Raw genomic sequence first — 21014 nt, forward strand, 5'->3', positions numbered from 1 at the left:
TTTATTTAACGGAGTAGCAGTTGCTAGAAGAAATTTTTTAATAAAATTAAGTCTTCTCACACTCTCCCCTCAGTAAGCTGCTTTACGAATACCAAGCTAAATCAGTATACAAACGACTCTGAAGAACTATGACTCTTCACGTAGGGACCAAATGTCACGGGAATAGTTATGAAGTAAACTTACAGATTAATACAGTTCCTTTGCGCTAAGTCTGTGTAATAGTAATTGGCACCCCTATATACGTTTGCCAACAGCCTTGCCGCATGCTGCCATTGTTTTGGGGTCAGATCACCGAAGTTAGGCGCTGTCGGGCTCGGCTAACACTTGGATGGGTGACCGTCCGGGTCTGCGAGCGCTGTTGGCAAGTGGGGTCCACTCAGCCCCTGTGAGGCCAATTGAAGAGCTACTCGGAGGTACTTGATTGAGAAGTAGCGGCTCCCGTAGCGAAAACTGACAACGGCCAGGAAAGTTGTGTGCAGACCACGTGCCCTCCATATCTGCATCCAGCGCATTAAGTGACGCCTATCGGCTGCGGATCACACGGCCGTCGGTCGGTACAGTCGGAGCTTCAAAGCCATATCAGGAGAGAGAGAGAGAGAGAGAGAGAGAATTGACACCAGTGTTAGTAAGTTTCTTCAGACTCTGGGCAGCTTCAAAAATGGGCAGTTTTGTTGGCTTGGATCTAATTGAACACTTTGAACATCACTTTCACCAGTTTCGATCAGCACAAATTTCTCCATAATTCCATATTTGGACCTCAAAGTCAAAGTGCGCAGAGTGCCTGAGTTGCTACAGAACATGCACTGAAAGGTATTCGGCATACACTGAAAAGTATTCACGCAGTCTATCGCATACAATTACGGCAATGAAATGAACTGATCTTGTGGCATTATTGATTGGGGGATCCATCTCGGGTTCTTCGGCCACCTAGTGCAAATCCTTCTGTTTGACACTACTTCCGTGGCCTGCCCGTCGATGATGATGAAGTGATGATGGCAACATAATACCCAGTTTCAAAGAAGGTAAAATCTTCGACCCAGGTAGGTATCGAGTCCTGGCTCCCCGTCACGATGACCACATTTTTTCGGGTCTCCTTTCTCCCATACAATCCGTTCTCCCACTCGTCACTACTCTCCTCCATCGGCACCGGTTTCATCTTCCATGGTAACTTAATTTCTTCTTTTAGTTACAGTTCGAAGGAGTTGCTCCTTTTCACCAATGGAATTCAGAATTTTAAATTAAACTGAATTCTTCTTGTAATTAAACCGTACCTATAATGTGATATTCTTCTGGATTAAAATTGAGTTCAGGATATGTAGAGACTTTTTTCGTATGAATGAAATTTAAATGAATTTGCCGTTCGTTAAAGAAAAGAAAATGATAATTAAATGGACACCCTAACTGCAAACAGGCATTGATATACTTCATTGGGGACATGTTGATAATGCGTGCCCGACCGGGACTCGAAACCGGGATCTCCTGCTAACATGGCAAACCAAGTCCTGTGCGAGTTCAGGCAGTGGATTTGCGTTCGCACAAGGAGGTCAATGGCCGGGAAGCTCGATTCCTACCTGGGTCAGAGATTTTGCCTGCTTTGAAACTGGGTATTGTGTTGCCAATATTATTACTTCATCGTCATCGACGGGCAAGCCACGGAAGCGGCGTCAAACAGAAAGATTTGAACTAGGTGGCTGAACAACCCGGTAACTGTTCTTTCGGGAACAGATACTACCGTCATATATAGTTAAAATATGGCTTCCCGGCCATTGACCTTCTTGTGCAAACGCACACCCACTGCCCGAACTCGAAAGGGACTTGGTAGATTAATCTGCCACGAGTATGATGGGCAAACATCTATTAGGCGCACTACGAATGTAGTGGTGTGGACATGTCGGGAATATGGGTCTCACGGGGAGAATGCAAGGGATAAATCCATGCAGGCGCACTATCCTCTGTGTCCTCGGTGGCTCAGATGGATAGAGCGTCTCCCATGTAAGAAGGAGATACCGGGTTTGAGCCCCAGTCGGGGCACACATTTTCAACATGTCCCCAATGAAGTATATCAACGCCTGTTTGCAGCAATGGTGTCCATTTCATTATCATTTCATTCTAGCAAAGCTGTATGGTCACCAACGGTAACTGTTCTTTCGGGAACAGATATTACCGTCATATACAGAAAATAAAATCTTTCGTTCACATATTCGATACAAGGTCTCTCTTCTTTTATGTGTTGAAAAATTAAAAATAAATAACAGAGACGTCTGATTTCTCTGCAGACAGAAACTAGGAACTGAAATTATAAAGTAAAAAGAAATCCATAATGAGTCTATGGTTCTTCGTTTGGCTCATTTGACTGTGTTCACTTTCTTAAGAAGTTGTCGGACGTCTTCTTGTAGTCTCATAATGATATCGAAATGCTGCATGTTGAGGGATGGGCAGATATCCTCTCTCCTTTTGTCTTTCTCCGTCAGGATGCAATGTGCTGTGTGCCCTTTGAGCCAGGTGTCGGCATTCTTTTTCGTGGTCGGTTGAGGCACATCGCACTCAGCTGCGGAGGTGGACTGCCTGTAGTCAGGAACCAAACATTCACAGTAAAATTTATTACAGCACAGTTAAACACTGCGGCTTGACGAAAACACATGATTACCAGGCGAAAAAGTTGCATCGACAACCACTTCTAAAAGAGAAAAAAGAGATATAAAGTACTGATAACAACGTTAAACAATGAAGTGAGGTATTCAGATTGAATTACAAACTGTGTAGCTAATTTTCAGTCATGCCTCACATGTTAATGCAATACACATTAATATAATACTCATTAATTAAAACGGATGGAATGGCTTCCTTGCCATCGAACGTGAAAACTAGATAGTAGACATTTTTTGTGGGGCACCACTCAGCGACAGTGGAGGGTTTTATAGTATTGAGAGCGATGAGCCGTAGTTGGCGCTTTCAACAGAGGATGTGGGAACACAGCTCTACCGTGGCCGCCTCTACAGCTTCCCAGCTAACAGTTCCCAGAGACCTGTGGCGCATATGCCGCTGAAGTATTCTGCCGCAAAATTGTTGCTGGGCGGAACTACTATTACTGGTGTGTCACAATCTCAAAAACGTTGTAGCTGTGCTACAAGTACACCGATGACTTTCCTGTTCACACGGAAGACGCTATAAAAGTTTAGGCAGCTAATGGTCTCGGACGCCAGACATTGTATTGAGACTACAGGCGGTTCACCGCCAGACCACGGGCATAGAACCCATAGAGTCGCTCTAACGGAGCACAATGCTTCCTCCATAAACTGCTACAGCCTCCCGCATCTCCAGATGGTGCAGATAGCTGGACTTACGGAATTATCAGAGTGTCCGTGTCATCTGCCCCACGCCGCGATCGGCACGGACTTGGATTCTGCGGCGACCGGCCACCGGCCAGGTTTTATCTCACACAGGGTACTCTGTCTGCGTGATGCCTAGGTACTCCCTTCGCCGGCCAGATCCCCATAATAGTCCCCAATAGAACATTTGTAGGGCGAGTGCGGAGGTCAACACCATCCCATGATATCAGGGAGCCGCGCGGGATTAGCCGAGCGGTCTTGGGCGCTGCAGTCATGGACTGTGTAGATGGTCCCGGCGGAGGTTGGGCATGGGTGCGGGTGTTTGTCCTTAGGATAATTTAGGTTAAGTAGTGTATAAGCTTACGGACTGATGACCTTAGTAGTTAAGTCCAATAACATTTCACACACATTTGAACATTTTTGATATCAGGGACCAGTTACAACAGTTGTCTGCCAGCTTGCCTCAGGAGTGGATATAACAGGTTTATGACACCCTTCCCAACTAAAACATTGCATGCAAAGAGGCTCATGCTGCCAAATTCATTGTAAATTTGACTGGGTATAATAGTCGCTGAAATAACATCGTACAGTCCCTCGACCCATGAAGTTTAATCCCGTCTTCTCCTCCTCGTGCTTTACTTCGTGCAATGTATTACATGTACAATGCCATATTGGTGTATACATACACTACTGGCCATTAAAATTGCTACACGAACAAGAAATGCAGATGAAAAACGGGTATTCATTGGACAAATATATTATACTACAACTGACATGTGATTACATTTTCACGCAATTTGGGTGCACAGGTCCTGAGAAATCAGTACTCAGAACAACCACCTCTGGCCGTAATAACGGCCTTGATACGCCTGGATGGCGTGTATAGGTACAGCTGCCCATGCAGCTTCAACATAATACCACAGTTAATCAAGAGTAGTGACTGGCGTATTGTGACGAGCCAGCAGCTCGGCCCCCATTGACCAGACGTTTTCAATTGGTGAGAGATCTGGAGAATGTGCTGGCCAGGGCAGCAGTCCAACATTTTCTGTATCCAGAAAGGCCCGCACAGGACCTGCAACATGCCGCCGTGCATTATCCTGCTGAAATGTAGGGTTTCGCAGGGATCGAGTGAAGGGTAGAGCGACGGCTCGTAACACATCTGAAACGTAACGTCCACAGTTCAAAGGGCCGTCAATGCGAACAAGGGGTGACCGAGATGTGTAACCAATGGCACCCCATACCATCACGCCGGGTTGTACGTCAGTATGGCGATGACGAATACACGCTTCCAATGTGCGTTCACCGCGATGTTGCCAAACACGGATGCGACCGTCATGATGCTGTAAACAGAATCTGGATTCATCCGAAAAAATGACGTTTTGCCATTCGTGCACCCAGATTCGTCGTTGAGTACAACATCACAGACGCTGCTGTCTGTGATGCAGTGTCAAGGGTAACCGCAGCCACGGTCTCCGAGCTGATAGTCCATGCTGCTGCAAACGTCGTCGAGCTGTTCGTGCAGTTGGTTGTTGTCTGGCAGACGTCCCCATCTGTTGACTCAGGGATCGAGACGTGGCTGCACGATCCATGCGGATAAGATGCCTGTCATCTCGACTGCTAGTGATACGAGGCCGTTGGGATCCAACACGGCGTTCCGTATTACCCTCCTGAATCAACCGATTCCATTTTTTGCTAACAGTCATTTGATCTCGACCAACGCGAGCAGCAATATCGCGATACGATAAACCGCAATCGCGATAGGCTACAATCCGATCTTTATCGAAGTCGGAAACGTGACGTTACGCATTTCTCCTCCTTACACGAGATATCACAACAACGTTTCACAAGGCAACGCCGGTCAACTGCTGTTTGTGTGTGAGAAATCGGTTGGAAACTTTCCTCATGTCAGCAAGTTGTCGGTGTCGCCACCGGCACCAACCTTGTGTGAATGCTCTGAAAAGCTAATCATTTGCATATCACAGAATCTTCTTCCTGTCGGTTAAATTTCGCGTCTATAGCACGTCATCTTCGTGGTATATCAATTTTAATGGCCAGTAGTGTATGTATAAGTACTTTATTGTTACACAGACACAGTTTACGTTAGTTACAAATTTGTCACATTCCGTTATGTTCCTGTGTGTTCGCTTGATTAGCGTACTATGAAAACATGTAGGAAAGAAATTGTAAATGTGGTGATTGTACTCATGACCCCATAGAGTACCGCACCATAACCGATACGTCGCACCCGAAACAGTCGTAGCGTAGCACCTTTATGATTTGGGAATACGAATTATACCGAGGTCCGCCAGGGGAGGCAGCTGCCAGCCCACGTGCATCACGTATGTTGATAGCGATTGGTCGAAGGCTCGTTAAACAGTAGAGCACTGAACTTTGCCGGACAAATCTCTTTAGGGCGCCGAGTTGTGTACACTCCCCAGTTGCCGCCAAGTCTACAAGATGAAGTCTTCGTCCGTCGTCTCCGAGTCTCAGGCTCCGTAGGCGTCATAGCACAGCTCTGGACTCTACGTAGGCAACACTCAGAGGCACAATGGTAGGACTTTAATATTTTAGCGGACTTGTAATAATTTCAAAAGTCTAATAATGCTGGACATTTCACAAGAAGCAGCGTCATTTGCTTGAGTGTTTCTTGGTATTTAATAAGTATCATTTTATTACCAATTGTTGGGAATCTTTCTGATTGAAAATAACCTACGCCCTTCTCCTGAATTCCCAATAGTCAAAAAGGAATGAAGCGCTTTCGGACTCTTGACGAAATAACGTATTTTCTTCTTTGCGTCATGATTTCCTCCTGACCGTTTACTCACGCAGAAACAGCCGCGTCAGCAAATTAATATGGCGTTGGGGGAGTGTAGGGTAGTACTAACACGACACTAGCGAAACTCCGTCAAGAGATTTCGTCTGAGGTTTCCGAGAAGGCTGACGCTGGTGCTGCACTGGAGGGGGAGACGTACGCTGTGCCGCGATTGACTGGCTCACTCACACCTTGCCACGCAGGGAGCGACCAGGTATACAACCTTCTGGAAGGGTGTGAAGCAGCTGTGCTCCCGTAAGCAGAGCACTGGAGCACTACTTAACGTGTAAATGAGCCAGCGAACAGCGCCTCATAAAACGGATAACAGCGGTATTAAGGACGAGTAGCGAGTTTAATCTCAATTAAAGCTACCCGCCGCTGCACGGTCGTGTCTCGAAACAAGTCTCGTTAAATGACTCATGTCCTAAACTTTTATTATCCACTACACCGAAGAAATCGTAGTTAGTTTCCGAGAAATGTCCTAATTAGGCTGCATCTAAAACCCAGAGGACACTAAAAAATTCTGATAGAGCGGCGTTTCTTTCGAAGGATCATCGGGGGACGAAATGCTTGCCTGTGACGATTGCTGTGTTTACCCATCGCGGTGCGGAGTAATCCATATTAGCTGCAGTAAATGTGTAATTCATGAGCAGACAGTATATTCTTAACGCCTTATAAGAGTCAAAGCTGGACTATTGGGCCATAATGCTCCTTCTGACAGGATGAGTGAAACAATGCCATAGCTTCGAATTGATCTATACTGATTTCGTTTTTGTATTGAACAATAGAAACGACGTTGCCAGCTGCGATTAAAATATTTCCAAATGGTATTATCTCATTTCATAGCCAGCAGTCATTCCCCTAAACATGAGAAAAATATCTCCAAGTTTGTTTTTATTCGTTGGCAGCAGTGCCTAAGAGCATTCAGATCCGCCCCAGGTAACGCCTGTTTAACTGAAGACCAAGAAATATATCTTCATGGATAACTACTATATTACGATGCCATAATTCCATTGTTTGGCAGAACGAGTGTACCCAGCAGAAAGCAATGAAAGTCTGTTTTAGTGAAGGGCATCCGCAGTCTCAGATTCTGTTTTCCTTTGATACAAGAAGATTGAATGAATCTGTAATTGCAAAATCATGTAAATCCAGAATCCTTTGGAAGCTTTTTATCACATTAAGGAACTTACATATTGTCAACATTCAGTGTGTGTGGAAACCACACTAATCTGTTGACTCGTCTGGAATATACAGACCGACGGAAAACTGTCATGACGAGTCAGTAACCCATATGATTTCTGCTCCGATCAGCAGTTGGCATCATATTATGTGGGTGAACCACAGAAAGTACTTCATTATGTTTGTAGTACGCTTTTAAAATACATAAGTAAATCTTTACCTCTTACAGGTAAAATATTTACCATTTTTGTCTCGGACAAGCCACAAACACACAATATTCGATTTTGTTATGGTCTTATTGACTTCGGCCTTTCTATAAGATAATGCCTTATTCTATCAGAAGACAGTCCTTTCTTCCCAGTTAGCGAGATCTTGGCGTAATAAAGAAAAACTAAGGATACGTGATCGCGTTGATGGTCGAAAAGCGATTTCAGCTGTAATCGAACAACTACACTCCTGGAAATTGAAATAAGAACACCGTGAATTCATTGTCCCAGGAAGGGGAAACTTTATTGACACATTCCTGCGGTCAGATACATCACATGATCACACTGACAGAACCACAGGCACATAGACACAGGCAACAGAGCATGCACAATGTCGGCACTAGTACAGTGTATATCCACCTTTCGCAGCAATGCAGGCTGCTATTCTCCCATGGAGACGATCGTAGAGATGCTGGATGTAGTCCTGTGGAACGGCTTGCCATGCCATTTCCACCTGGCGCCTCAGTTGGACCAGCGTTCGTGCTGGACGTGCAGACCGCGTGAGACGACGCTTCATCCAGTCCCAAACATGCTCAATGGGGGACAGATCCGGAGATCTTGCTGGCCAGGGTAGTTGACTTACACCCTCTAGAGCACGTTGGGTGGCACGGGATACATGCGGACGTGCATTGTCCTGTTGGAACAGCAAGTTCCCTTGCCGGTCTAGGAATGGTAGAACGATGGGTTCGATGACGGTTTGGATGTACCGTGCACTATTCAGTGTCCCCTCGACGATCACCAGTGGTGTACGGCCAGTGTAGGAGATCGCTCCCCACACCATGATGCCGGGTGTTGGCCCTGTGTGCCTCGGTCGTATGCAGTTCTGATTGTGGCGCTCACCTGCACGGCGCCAAACACGCATACGACCATCATTGGCACCAAGGCAAAAGCGACTCTCATCGCTGAAGACGACACGTCTCCATTCGTCCCTCCATTCACGCCTGTCGCGACACCACTGGAGGCGGGCTGCACGATGTTGGGGCGTGAGCGGAAGACGGCCCAGCTTCATGGAGACGGTTGCGAATGGTCCTCGCCGATGCCCCAGGAGCAACAGTGTTCCTAATTTGCTGGGAAGTGGCGGTGCGGTCCCCTACGGCACTGCGTAGGATCCTACGGTCTTGGCGTGCATCCGTGCGTCGCTGCGGTCCGGTCCCAGGTCGACGGGCACGTGCACCTTCCGCCGACCACTGGCGACAACATCGATGTACTGTGGAGACCTCACGCCTCACGTGTTGAGCAATTCGGCGGTACGTCCACCCGGCCTCCCTCATGCCCACTATACGCCTTCGCTCAAAGTCCGTCAACTGCACATAAGGTTCACGTCCACGCTGTCGCGGCGTGCTAGCAGTGTTAAAGACTGCGATGGAGCTCCGTATGCCACGGCAAACTGGCTGACACTGACGGCGGCGGTGCACAAATGCTGCGCAGCTAGCGCCATTCGACGGCCAACACCGCGGTTCCTGGTGTGTCCGCTGTGCCGTGCGTGTGATCATTGCTTGTACAGCTCTCTCGCAGTGTCCGGAGCAAGTATGGTGGGTCTGACACACCGGTGTCAATGTGTTCTTTTTTCCATTTCCAGGAGTGTATTTACCGAGCTTCGAGTGACAAAATTCAAATGCACATAAGTGGCGGATATTCATAATTGGTGAAAACACGTTACAATAAGTCTTTTGGTCGTGGAATCTATAGTCTAGAGCGTTGCTACTCAGCTGGAAGTTAAAATATCGCACTACTAATATATGGAATAACAGCGTGATTATCACCACAACGGACTTTTAGCTCCCACCAGATCCTCTCCTTCTGATATAGAATGTTGGAGAATTTAAAAAATGATCTTATCCACATCTGATTTCCGGTGGTTTTATACAATATCTCTCCGTCAGAGTACTGACATGAACAATGACCCACAGATAACGATAGCTTGTGCAATAATCATTTTGTATAGCTTGTATTATTGTGGTAATGTGTTTGTATAGTACTTTGTATAACATCTTATTTATGTCAAACGTCAGACTTTTTTCACCTGGGAAATAAGGAAATAATGATAACCTGAGTTCATTAGCTTTGAGGATGAAATATCTACCATATCCAGAACATTGCTTACTTAGTTCATAACTCAATCCCGAATTTTTGCTTTTAACAACTGCATTTTAAGCCAAAGTGAGAAGTTGATCATACCAATATGTTGTTGCATGTTATACATACATAAAACAAAGTTCTATGAAATTTTATTTTAATTTGGAAAGGGAATAAATTTTTTTCCCTCTTCTCTGAAATCTACAAGAACACACATACTCCGTTTCTGCAATTACGATAACAATGTTACCTGTTTTGTGCAAATGTTATGAAACAAACACACTAACCTTCTGGTTAGTGTGACACAAGAGATAACCTTAATAACGGTCTGCCGAATTGTAAAAAGCTGACTCCATGATTTTCTGAGTGGGAATATGATGAATCCAAAAAATGAGGCAATACATAAAGCATATTATTGCGTAGCGTTTCAGTTAGCCAAAAAAACAGCCGTTCCTACATAACGATGTCGTGCTCATACACCAACGTAATCACAATTAAAGAATAAATTATATTTGGTACGCAAAACTGTAAATATTACCCACATACAAGTGCTTTGGTGCAGATAAGAACGTCAAGAGCCTAAACCTATTGCAAGTGAATGTATGACGTGATGGAGTCAAAGCCCAAGGAAATAAATTATTAATTTTGTGTTGTTAAACGGTATCCAAGAAATCGCCGGTCTGGATCGCCGAGAGCGCTAATGCGCTGCTTCCTGGACTCGGGTAGGTGCACCGGCCCCGGCTCGAATCCGCCCGGCGGATTAACGACGAGGGCCGGTATGCTGGGCAGCCTGTATGTGGTTTTTAGGCGGTTTTCCACATCCCGCTAGGTGAATACAGGGCTGGTCCCCAAGTTCCACCTGAGTTACACGACTCATAGACATTTGAAAACGTTCGCACTATTTCATGACTTACACTACATGCAGACAGCTGGGGTACACTAGTTCCATCCTGGGGGGTTCGGGGTGGCGTCAGGAAGCGTATCTGGCCAACCTCTGCCATTAACACTGCCAAATCCGTAATAACAAAGCCGACTCCGTGTTGGAGCGGGACAAAGGCCCCGAGAAAGAAAGAAAGAAAGAAACGGTATCCCAAAAATCGTTATAATATTGGATGAGTTTCCAGAACACGATACGAAACAAATCAATTCGCTAATAATACGGCATCTATATTCTGATGTTATCTACATTTGAAGTAGAGGTATACCAGGAATGGGAACAGCAGGGGTTAACAGCGATGTAAGGAAAAACGTTTACATACAATGCTGTCCTGCACGAACGTCGAACTACAACTAGACAGGACGCAAACATTTTATACAAAAGTGATATTAAACACAGAAACAATGTATATAAGGGCACAGATTCTAAAACTGATGTGCATTTAAGTGTCAAAATATAAATCAGAGGCCATATCGAATTTAACACAGTGTTTTGTGTTTTGATAATTTCAGTTAAATGTTTACGAACCCAAGGAATCACTGAAGTAGAAAAAAAATTGTGGAAGCTGTGGGAGCTGTCGATCATGCTCTGCGAACTTAGCATTACTAGAAATGTGTCGATGTCAGAAAGGACATCTGCTCACCTTTCTCGTGAGGTGCTTACACCTTCGCGAGTGCTGGGAGAAATAACCTGTGGTCTAGGGATAGCATTTTTGATTCATAATCAAAAACGTTTTCGGTCCCGGTTCCGAATCTCACCGTTGCTTAAATTTTGATTAATATTTCCGGCATAACAAGTCACCCTCATTCTGCCAACGGCCTTGTCAAAGAGCGCGGAGGAACGAACAGAGGTTCAGGGCACTCTTTTGCCCTAGGTATGGAAAACTATCCCTAAAGGCGGAAGAATCAGCAATGCTCAACTGCATGGGGATGCAGAAAGCAATGGAAACCACTGCATTAAGGACGCATAAAGCGTATCTACAGGACATGTGGCCTATAATTCATGAAGTGTCATGATGATCTCTCCATTGGCAAAAGATTCGGGAAAAAAATCCATTCGGATTTCCGGGATGGAATCGTAATTTTACGATTAATATAACGTCCTTGTATCTGGTAATTTAACAAGAAACGTTCATGCAGTAATTTTCATCGTACATGGGTAGATAAACGAAAGAAACAAAATAAAAAAACAAGTGATGATCGTGTTTCGAACATAGGACTAGAAAATGGAAACCCACGACGTAAGCCACTGTGCTACCAGCTGGGCTGAACTTATTGCGCGCTAATAGGTATCTAAATTACCTCGAAAACGTTGACGGTCGTTTTCTCAGAAACGGTCGAAAATCTGCACATAAGCAGAGACACGTGTGTTCGCACTGAGCGAAGTTTCTGGGAAATTGCGCTATGATACCTGCCGTATTCTCCTCATTAGTCGAAAATGAAAGACTCTGGTTCCATGAGCGGAACTTGTACGATATCGATTTGTGAACTTTTGCGGTGGTTTCGTTACACAAAGCAATAAGAAAAGCGTATAAACGTATGTCTCAATACCTTTGTTAAACAGATATCAACGGATGTCCACGTTCACTGCATATATCTGTATCTGCATCTACACCCTACAAAACATTTTGAAGTGTGTGGCAGAACGTACCAGTTATGAGGGCTTCTGACTGTTCGTTCACGTATGGAGGGCGGGAAATGCCTTTGCGTTCTGTAATTTAATCTTCTCCTCGCGATTCCTATGCGAGGGATCTTTAGGCGCTTGTAGTGTGTTCATAGATTCCTCATTTAAAAGTTGTTCTTGAAACGCTCTAAGTAGATTTTCTCGAGATAGTTTGTGTCTATCTTCTAGATGAGGCCTGGTGAATCGGAGGAAAATTTAAAGCCTTCAAACGAAATTAGCAGCCTACTCAGAAATTGGACGAACGATAAACACAGACTACATGTATATAAGACTAGTAGAAAGAAATCATGTGATATGCTAAGCGTCAACATGGAAGACAGCATATTTGTATAGAAAAACAGATATATTCCCCTATGTCGGACACAAGGTCTCACAGGATGACTTGAGCAAAACAGACATCATGAGAACACTTGCGCAAGCACAGGAAACTTGCTTTAACAAAAATTTGGCCGATGCCAAATATTAATGTGGAACTGAGGAAAACATATCTAATGTTGTATTTCTGTACCACAGTATTGCTTTAAAGTGAAAAGAGAACGAAGAAAAAATGAAGATCAAAAACCACAAAGGTATGCTGGCATACTTAAATACACAGAAAATATAGTACCTCTCAAAATATCATAAAATGTGAAACAGGTTTTTGGAGAAATCATATAGCATGTATGAGTGAACATCGTCAGTTCAACATTTGAAGATATAGAAGACATTACGTTGCAAGCCACTGGCTTGGAAAACTCATGCGGTTTGTTTATTACACTTAGTATGGACACAAGCGAAGGACCAGTGCCTCTAGTCCGATTCTTATGAATGTCGTCACCAGCGTTTGTGCTTGTGGAGACACCTAAGTGGTAAAAATGGAAATGAGAGTACGGCATCGTGGGCCGAGAGTCCCCCATTCGGAAAAGTTCGGACGCCGAGGGCAAGTACTTACTGCATTCGACGCCACATTGGGCGACTTGCACGTCGGAGATGGGGTGAAATGATGATGATTACAACAAAACACCCGGTTCCCGAGCGGTGAAAATCTCCTGCCCCAGCCAGGAATCGAACCCGGGCTCCTTGGCGTGCCATTCCGCCGTGCTGACCATTCAGTTAAAGGGGGTGGACAACTAAGTGGTGTTTCGTTGGAATCCAATTACTAGTGCAGTAACTTCACATTTCGCCGTTTCATTTCTACATTTGATGCTTTCACATTTCAACAACACAAACCCAGAAGAAAACATGGGGAAAGAAGAACGAGCAGAAAATCGTTACTAGCAAATAAATAAATTTCAAATGCAAGAACGTAATCGTAGTAAAGTTATGTAAAGAAGTAACGAATTTTAGTTGTAATTGGATGTATGAGTTTCTCGAACTTTGACAGGCAAAAGAGGTGTACTGCGTTTGTCCCTGGCAGGAAATGACGTCGGCATAAGTGAACAAAACTTTGCTGAAAACATGGTTGGGTAACCTACAGCAGTCATCCGAAGTGACAGTGGAACTCTATGTGCTCTTCGTGAGCGGTCTCGAAGGACCTGCAGAGACCAAGACCCTGGATCAAACCAGTCTCAGGACTGAAGACCACAACAATAACAACATGATTGTGTCAGAGAGTGGTTGAAAATTTTGGTGATCAGCCGATTTGAGTTTTGGTTTAATTATTTTGTGGAGGGGTACATTGACAAATGAGTGTAATGAAGTTGGGTGGCATTATTATTATATTTTTTGACAATAACCTGTGTTGGAGCGTTACTCTGTTGTTTTATCTATTAGTGTAAACAGTGAGTAGTTTGGCATCTGTACTTTATCATTCAACAGTGTTTGGTTATCTGCTTTGGTGTTTTGTATGTGGTAATTTTCTCGCAGGGCTAGGAGGTGTTGTTTATTGTCGATTTTAATCATTTTCATGTCTTATTCTCTAGTGGTTGGTTTGTGATTGTTTTCTCTTACGTGTTCCGCAAACATGGAGCGGCTTGTCCCATACTTCCAAGCTCTTGTGTGTTTTTTCTATTCTGTCTGTTTGTGCTTTATATCTGCCGTCACAAGTGTTACACTGTAATTGATATATACCTGCTTTTTTTTCAATTTTGGGATGTAGTTTTGGGCAGAACTGTATGTTATGTATGCTACGTTTATGCCCTGTCTTTTTTGGTTTCATGTGTGAGTTTGTGTTTGTATGTCATTGAGTACCATCTTGTGTTTTATCTTGTGCTACCCTCATTATCCTGTGTAGTTGTCATGGTACTAAGCGTTTGTTACTGTGTTTCGTTCTGATGTGTAGTTGTCTATGGTCTCGTGCTTTCTGTTTTTATTTTACTTTTAATTTTGTTGCTTAGCTTCGTGACTATGTTACTATTGTAACCATTTTTTGTGCCTATCTAATATAATGTATCAAGTTCTTTTTGGTAGTTTTCTTTGTTGAGTGGCACTCTGTTGAGCCTAAGGAGCATGTGTCGAAGTACTGCTTGCTTTCTGAGTGTGGATGGTGCAAGGACTCTGAGGTTGCTGCGGAGTATGGGCACTCAAACAAACTTGTCAGTGCAAGGTGGATCCCTCTAGTGTATAATGCTGACGAAACATAAATTAAAAAAAAAGGTTCTCGATAATATTTGGACAGTTTATAAAAGAACTGAAGACGACTGGTGCGCCGATTTTTTACCACGGAATAAACGTAGGTACACGGTCCCATACTAGAAACGAAGGAATCAACATAGCACTAGGTTGAAACTAGTGTGCTTGTGTGTGTGTGTGTGTGTGTGTGTGTGTGTGTGTCTGTGTCTGCACCAGGGAAGTAAATTTCTTTTGCCGGCAGTGTATGCCTAATCTGATCGCATTTGAAGTATCTCTTGTATACTTTTAACAGTCTTGTGAAATTTGAAATTATTATAACCATCATCGATAAAATGTACAGTTAACACAGCAGAGTAAGAAAATAAGCTTTCTTTATAAGTATTAAATGCCAGGCGTAACACGTTAATTTGAATGATGCCCTACAAGAATGTACGAATTTACACTTGAAGCAAACTTCTCATCGCACTGTCGCACAAGATAGTTTCTTAAAATTATAGCTGGTTTTCAAAAATTGCAATACAGATGTGAGTACAAGAAACAGTTCAAGGGAGTTATTCACTCAAAAATGGAACAAAGGTAGACCGTACCACCAGCACACCGAAAAAATATTAACAGCTCAACAAAACGCCCTACTGAATAAGGTAATGACCGACTGCTGCACGAACACTTCTAAAAGTTCATCCACTAGACGTTTAAGTACAATGTTTCAGTTCCGTGTATAAGGTGTATGTTTGCGCCGGCGATATTTGGAGTAACATTTCCGACGAAATAAACTTCGATAGAAGTTACTTTAAAGATGAAACTAACAATTTTTCAGCTATTCTGATCAGGAAACGAGGTACATTTACCAAATACATTGACGCAGAAAGGTGAGATTCTTGCAGCTTTTGCAAGGGCGCTAACTCCCACTTGGCGGCACCTGGACTAGATTATTCTCCCCAGTCGTGTTCGTGGATCTGTAATTCACCATCTTGGCCACTGACTTTGCTTCCCACTCTAGAGTGGCAGCACGAAATGTTGTGATGCCTGAAAAACACTGGAAGAAAAACAGTGTGTCCATACGAAATTATACCGTACGTACCTTCCAGGTATATTCATTGAAAACTGTAGCTCCTCCGTCATTTCAGCTCTGTAATAAAACTTGAACATTAGAAGGCAAGTACTTTTTACAATTTTTAGTTAAGTTTCTTCATTCAGTTTATCCTCGAATAATCCTATATCGGTGCTAAAAGGAGCACTTTGAGTAGCTTGTAGCTGAGAACAATATTTTGAGTTTGTATCGGTATTTGTTGCTGGTGGTCCTTTTTCAAATTGTGCATCACCTTAATTTACACCTGGTTTATTTTTGCAGCTGACATACTGTCCTCTGTGAACTTCCGAACTGTTAGAATCTTCCCACGTTTCATTTCTGCAACTGTATTGACTTACAGTAGCTACTTTTAACTAGTCAGACTTTTCTCCAGTTCGCGTGCGCTACTAATATTAGTACATATCTGTTCCAGACACGTATCTGATCGCTGGAGGATTGTATCTCCCGCATTTGAGCTTTGCCTGTAACTTCTTCGTCTCGGCAGGCTTTTGAATTTCGCATTTGAATACGATTTGCACATTAGCTATTTCTAGGCAACCTCTTTTTACTTAATGCAAATATTTAAGAACAACACGTATCAGAAAAACTAGTAACACGTTTTACATTAATGTATGTACAGCTTAGATGAAGATAAAATCAACTGGATTATACTTATAACATGTTCACAATCGTATGTCAGATACTTACTGTTTTCAGTGTATTTCCACTCAAACATTGCTCCGCCACAAACATACAAAAAAATCTTATGGGGGTTTCAATAGATGAGCCCATTGTTGTCAACTCCAACTGTAGTTAACACAAAATGAAGATGGTGGCACATTCCACAGCGCTAGCTGGCGTACTGGCCGTTGCTTTTTTAGAGAAACAGTACCCACAGTCAGTTTGAGGCCCCTAAAATGCGGGGCCCCCTTAGTGCAGGGGTTCCCCCGCACTGCAGCGTTCGCAAGGCCGTTATTTAAGCCACTGGTAATAGCGCCTTTAGAGAATGGACATTGTTTCCCGGCGCACTGCAGCTTGCTAGCAGTCAATACCAGCCTCCAGCAAGTTAAGAGTGGGAAATATACGCAGGAATCCACTGTATTCACATAAACATAGCGGAATTGCCTCTGGGTCACTTTGGAAACGGCTGGGATTTCTCCCTCCATGTAGAGAGTTTTTTATAAAGTGAAGAGTGCGGTTTGAAAAAGCGTAATCGTAAACTTGTCGTGCTGACGTCATCTGCGGTACTTGTGGTCCTGAGGTCGCGGGGAACAGCACTTTTCTGGCGCCGTCTTGGCCGTCCTTGCCTGTAACGACTATTTGGTGGGTGCTTGCTAAGTTCGGAGAGTCGTAAGTGTTGCTCTTTTCCACGAAAGCGTTATCCACATTCAGAGCAGCTCACAATTTTTCAGACTACACAAAGCAACTTTCCTGGTAGAGTTTTGCACACAGCATAATTTAATCATCGCTAACACTTGGTTTAAGAATCATGAAATAAGGATGTATACACGGAAGAGACGTAGAGACAACCGAAGGTTTCATTTTTATCATATAATGGTAATACAGAGATCTCGGAACCATATTTTAAGTTGTAGGACATTTCCAGGGGCAGATGTAGACTCTGACCACAATTTGTTAGTTGTGAACTGTAGTATAAAACTGAAGAAATTGCAAAAAGATAGTAAGTTAAGGAGATGGGATCTGAATAATTTGTAAGAACCAGAAATTGTTGAGAGTTTCAAAGGAGCATTAGGCAATGGCTAACTAGGACGGGGAAAAGTAATTCAATAGAAGAAAAATGGGTAGCTTTAAAAGATGAAATAGTGAAGGTGGCAGAGGGTCATATAGGTATTAAGAGAAGGCCTAGAAGAAATCGTTGAATAACACAGAAGATATTGAATTTAACTGATGAAACAGAAAAACATATAATTGCAGGAAATGAAGCAGACGGAAGGGAATACAAACGTCTATAAACTGAGATTGAGGAAGTGCAAAACGGCTAAGCAGGAGTGGCATGAGCGCAAGTGAAAGGACTTACGAGCATATTTAACTGTGGGAAAATAGATACCGCCTACAGGTAAATTAAACATACTTTTGGAGAAAATAAAAGCAGCTGTATGGATATTAAGAGTTCAGTTGGAAAACCAGTACTAAGCAAAGAGGGGAAAGCTGAAATGTTGAAGGAATATATAGAGAGTCTATAAAAGGCAGATAAATTTGAAAGCAATATTATAGAAATGGAAGCGGACATAGATGAAGATGAGGTGGGAGATATGATACTGCGAGAAGACTTTAACAAACTATTGAAAGACCTAGCTCAAAACAAAGCCCCTGGAATACACGGCATTCTGTAAGAACTGCTGATAGTCTTGGGAGAGCGAGCCACGACAAAGCGCTTCTGGTGTGAAAGATTATGAGACAGGCGAAATACCCTCAGAATTCAAGAATAATGTAATTATTCAGATTCCAAAGAAAGTAGGTGCTTTGAGGTGTGAGTATTACCGAACTATCAGTTTTATAAATCGTAGCTGTAAAATACGAACACGAATACCTTACAGAAGAATGGAAAAACTGGTAGAAGCCGACGTCGAAGGTCGTTCTGGGTTTAGAGGTAGGAATCCGAAAGAAATAGTGATGCTACGACTTATCTTAGAAGGTTAAGGAAAGGTGTACCTACGTTTATTGCATTCACGGTCCTAGAGAAAACTTTTGAGAGTATTGACTGGAATAATCTTTTTGAAAATCTGAACGTAGCAGGGGAAGAACACAAGAGGCGAAAAGCTATTTACAATTTGTATAGAAACCAGACGGCGGTTATAAGAGTCGAAGGTGTGAGAGGGAAGCAGTGGTTGAGAAGTGATTGAGACAGGGTGTAGCCTATTCAATCTGTACGTTGAGCAATCAATGAAGGAAACCAATGAAAAATTTGGAGTAGAAATTAAAGGGAAAGGAAGGGAATGGAAGGGAGAAGAAATAAAAACATTGAAGTTTGCCTATGACATCGCAATTCTGTCCGAGACAGCAAAAACGCTTGGAAGAGCAGCTGAACGGAATGGACAGTATCTTGAAAGAAGGATATAGGATGAATATCACTAAAAGCAAGACAAAGATAATGGAACATAGTCGAAGTAAATCAGGTGATGCTGAGGAGATTAAATTAGGAAACGAGATACTTAAAGTAGTAGTGAGGTTTTGCTATATGGGCAGCAAAATAACTTATGATGGCTGAAGTAGAAATGATATACAATGTAGGCTGGCAATGGCAAGGAAAGCATTTCTGAAGGAAGAGAAATTTGTTAATATCGAATATAGACTAAAGTGTTAGGAAGTTCTTTCTGAAGGTATTTGTCTGGAGTTTACCCATGTATAGAAGTGAAACATGGACGATAAACAGTTTGTACAAGAAGAGAGTAGAAGCTTTAGAAATGTGGTGCTACAGAAGAATGATGTGGATGGCTAGATTACATAACTAGTGTGGATGTACTGAATAAAACTGCGGAGACAAATTTGTGGCAAAACTTGACGAAAACAAGGAATCGGTTGATTGGACACATTCTGAAACATCAAGTATTGGAGGAGAGGGTGGGGGAGAGGGAGACCAAGAAATCACTATCGTAACCAGACACAGAAGGATGTAGGATGAAATATTTTTTCGGAGATGAAGTGGCTTGCACTGGATAAAGTAGCGTGGAGACCTGAATCAAACGAGTCTTTGGACTGAAAACCACAACAAAGTTTGAGCGAATGTGTACCCAGTATATTCAGATCTGAATTGAATTTCAGAACCTATATTTGTCCTACTACTTTTGTTTCTTAGCTGATGCACTAAATGTAACTATAACCAGTTTACCAGCATTTATAATTTGTTTATCAAAAAAATGGCTCCAAGCACTATGGAACTTAACATCTGAGGTCATCGGTCCCCTAGACTTAGAACTACTTAAACCTAACTAACCTTAGGGCATCCAACACATCCATGACCGAGGCAGGATTCGAACCGCGACCGCAGCAGCAGCGCGGTTCCGGACTGAAGCGCCTAGAACCGCTGGGCCACAGCGGCCGGAATTTGTTTGTCTCATTGTAACGGTGTTCCGTTGCAATAAGGTGGCCAGACCTTTTATCATTCAGTTTGTATGTATATATTGTGATCGTTTGTTTAAGTGATGCATAACGAGCGTTGCACTCTCTCGTTTAGCGTGCTGTTGATGATGTAAGTAACGTCGGACATCTACCAATTTTCGCTCGACATAAATGTATAATGGTCACATTCCGATATCTGTAGTAAAGTAAACTATAGTACTAGAACTGAAACAAGCATATACACCAGACTGACAAATTACTCCTCGTTAATGATCAACGTGGGATACGTAGAATGATCTTCCCCCTCATAAACCATGACCCATCTCTGTGGCTTGGCGCTGTCTCCCATGTGAGAGATGCCGCGGGTGAGATGGGGGATTTGTTCTTCATTTATGGAGCGGGCGCTCCCGATATGAAACCAGTGGGCCGTGAAACACGACTTGTACCGTATTATACACAAGCCGGAGCGAGCCGCGTAAGGTGGAGCCGTATGGCGGGCTGCCTATCTCCAAGGAAGTGATGTGCCCACTCGCGTTTGCTGAAAACGGGTATTCTCCACGTTTCCACATAACGCCTCAGCACCAAAGTACAGGTGAATATTTGGAAATAAGGGAGCGCAAATTAGATCTCAACAACAAACAAAAAACCTAACCGAAAAGGAATGATTACTCGCACGGTCAGTTTCGTGCATTGCGTTTTACGAACAATTACGTAAATTACACTAGATATAAACCAGATGTTAAAAATACATTAATAAGTACCCAATGACAGAAAGGAAATAAAAGCGTGGGGTTACCATTCAAGCTGTCACTAGTTGATAACGTCAAAATGGATGCCATTCAAAGTTATATTATTTTCTTGAGTGCGAAATTTACTTATTTACTAGTAGCAACGTTTTGCTCACTTCTTTTCACTTTTTTTAAATTTCAGCCATCTTGAAATATGAGAGCATAAAATGGAGAAATAACACGGTGAGTTGTGAATTTGCTACTGTAGCACTTGCATTTCAGATCATGATACCATATGTTTGTCC

Source organism: Schistocerca piceifrons, chromosome 2 (genome assembly GCF_021461385.2).
Source record: "Schistocerca piceifrons isolate TAMUIC-IGC-003096 chromosome 2, iqSchPice1.1, whole genome shotgun sequence".
NCBI lineage: Eukaryota > Metazoa > Arthropoda > Insecta > Orthoptera > Acrididae > Schistocerca > Schistocerca piceifrons.